Source organism: Camponotus vicinus, unplaced genomic scaffold (assembly GCF_025532165.1).
Source record: "Camponotus vicinus isolate PSW18456_S1 unplaced genomic scaffold, iyCamVici1.0 SCAF_8, whole genome shotgun sequence".
NCBI lineage: Eukaryota > Metazoa > Arthropoda > Insecta > Hymenoptera > Formicidae > Camponotus > Camponotus vicinus.
Genome location: NW_028141980.1, coordinates 4,459,576 through 4,462,801, shown reverse-complemented (window position 1 = coordinate 4,462,801; position 3,226 = coordinate 4,459,576). Strand labels below are relative to the sequence as shown.

The 3,226-nt window shown below is 40.3% G+C and overlaps 1 pseudogene; it reads left to right on the top strand.

Moving 5' to 3' along the window:
• Positions 1 to 640: 640 nt before the first annotated feature.
• On the top strand, positions 641 to 2,706 carry LOC145976317 (uncharacterized; annotated as a pseudogene).
• The last annotated feature ends 520 nt before the right edge of the window (positions 2,707 to 3,226 follow it).

Below are 3,226 nucleotides of genomic sequence, written 5' to 3'. Positions count from 1 at the left end.
ATTAGTGACTGCAGTGAGAACTCCACGGAATTCAGAGAGAAAATAGTGTCTGTTGCGGAAATTAATGCTTTAAACGCACGTAGTACAAAATTTTGTATCATATACTTTTATTATTCCACGGGTGGTGCTTTAGCTGTATGTCCTTCGTGTATGATTGCATTGCAAGGCGTGGATAGCCAAATGATGTATGCTGTTCGAAAGCATAAAATTGAGACACTTGATGCGATGGATGGCCGATTCTGTTCAAGTTGTAGGGAGCCGTTGTATATAAGATTTCCGTGCAATATGTGCCCAATTTGTGAAAAAACATTGAATAAGACTGTGTAAAGTGTGCGCGAGACGGAAAATTAATTTTAATATGGATAATTTTAATTATAATGTGGTCGATGATGAATATTTTGATGATGAATATTTTGATTATTGTAAAGATGATATCATCGATACTCTGGAGGGTAAAAAAATTTTTTTGAATAACAAATTTGATGTGCAACGAATATCACCGGTGCATTTTCTACGCGATCGCGAACTCGGTTTACGCGTATCACGAACAAGTAACCACGTTGTCGGACAAAGGGTCTGTATCCAACGTGAACCTGCTTATCACTGGCCTTACTCCGTGAGAGAAAAAATATACAGACGAATGCTTGACGAGTGCAAGAAAGAAGAAGAAGAAGAATTTAGCTATGAAAAGAACTATTACGGCTATACGACGAGCATTATACGGAAGATTCTGTGTTTCGGCAAAGCTCTGTGCATTAGTATTTGTATAGATATTGGAAAGCGCGTAGAATTGGTGATAATGAACAATTTGCGTCCTTCGCAGTATAGGCGTTGGAAATATCCTAGACATGAAATAATGTTCCGAAAAAATTGTGACAATGACGATGATGATGATGATATGAAAGTTTTGCATTGTGTTCATGGAGATGTCGTAGACCGATGCTTTCAACGTTATAAACGTATGAATATGCTCTCTAACGTTCAAGATAGCGAACGGTATTGCTTATCGTGTGCAAAAGTCACGTGCAAGTGCTCCGTAGAAAACTGTGTTGTAGTGTTTTAAAAGTGTGAAAAAGACAGGAAAAATGGAAAACATCGAGCAGACTGAACGCGACCTGGTGGAGCAGTCCCGCCAAATTGCCACCTTGGGCGAGTATTTTGCATAGCTGCAGCGTTGCGAGGAATTTATCAAACAGCTCGAAGAACGCAGCCGTGTCAAGCGTCCGCGATTCTCGATCGGAAGTAGACAGTCTCTGGTGGCTAAAATCGCGCGACTCGAAGGTGCAAAGACTCGATTGCAGAGACGGTTTATACCCAGCGGTGGTGATTACAGCGGCGACAATAACGTGGAAAGACTCGTTTGGCGAGAGATCGATACCGCGTTCGATAGCCGTATTCTGACCGGTGCTGTGATTAACGCAAACTATATCGAACCTCGTCAATTTCTCGAGGATGCCAAAGACATCGTGCTCGAGCAAGTGCAAGACGTTATAAAAACACTCAACAGTGTAAAAGTGAACACTATATTCAACGGTGAATTTGTGTCGGGTGATAAGCGTGCGAATAAAAGTATCAATACGAGAAACTGTGAACTCTTTCGCACGTCCGATTTACACGAGTGGTACGAGCGTCGCGTTATCGAGCCCACCCTAGCATCGTTGGAAGAATTTCAGGAACGCGATAGTGGTTGGGCATTGTCGCGAATACAAAATTTGACTGTTAATGTAAATAAATATAATTCTATGCGCGCGGGATGTTATATTAAATTACCGCGAGAAATTACGGCGAAGAAAGCGGTGGTTAACGTGCAATCCAGAGACAATGCGTGTTTCGCGTAGGCAGTGATGGCCACTCTATACCCCGCTGAAAGAGACACGAATCGTGAATCTTCATATTCCCACTATACGACGGTGTTAAATGTAGAAAATATTGAGTTTCCAGTGACTGTGAACCAACTAAAAAAATTTGAACTTGCAAACAATATCTTGATCAACGTGTACAGCATTGAGAAAGAGAACAGCATTGTTCCGATACGTCTTTCGAAGCAGAAACGAGATAAGCACGTCAACTTGTTGTATGTGGAAGACGGTAACAGCGTCGGACATTTCGCATGGATCAAAAATCTATCGCGACTTGTCAGTTCACAGTTGAGTAAAAAGGATCACAAGAAATATATCTGTGATCGGTACGTATAATTTAAATAGTTTATGTAATTATAAAATATAATGCATTGCATAAATCTTTAATTTAAATATTTTTTTACAGATGTTTACATTACTTTAGTTCGAACGACAAGCTGCAGTCACATATGGTCGACTGCGGGGAGATGAACGACTGCGCTATCCGATTGTCGAGCGACAATGACAAGTGGCTCGAGTTCAACAACTACACGAGGAAAGAGCGGCTTCCATTTGTGATCTATGCCGATTTGGAATGCGTTTTGACCAAGATGGAGGAAGAACAACAAAATTTGAACCAACACCATCGGGTATTTAGTATAGCGTATTATATGCATTGTTCGTACGACGACTCGTTATCCGTTTATAATTCTCACCGTAGCGCCGATTGCGTTTCGTGGTTCGTCGAAGAACTTAAAAATTTAGCAATTCGCGTTAAGACTATTTTAACAACAAATGTCCCCATGATAGATTTAACATCCGAAGAGTGGGAAAAATTTCACAGCGCAACGCATTGTCATATATGTGAAAAATTGTTTACGCAAGAAGACGATACACGTGTACGCGATCATTGTCATTTGACCGGGCGATATAGGGGTCCCGCGCACTCAAATTGCAATCTAAATTACAAAGAATCTTTTTGCATTCCCATTAGCATCTTCCACAATTTAACCGACGCGGTTACGACGCGCATTTCATCATCAAGGATATAGCCACAGCGTTCGAAGGGAAAGTCGATTTACTTCCGATAACCAAGGAAAAATATATTTCGTTTACGAAAAATGTTGACCTTAAGGAAGACAAAAAAAATCATGGAAAAATCATGTAAAATTTGTCTAGATAAGATGCCAATTTGTCGAGACTTGCCGTAAGAAATTTGTACGCTTCATCGATTCGTACAAATTTCTTACGGCAAGTCTCGACAAATTGGCATCATATCGAGACAGAGACAAACTCAAAATTTTAAAATCGAAATTTCAAAATTAACTGCAGAAAATTTCAGTCTATTAACACGGAAAGGCGTCTTTCCGTACGAATACATTGATTGC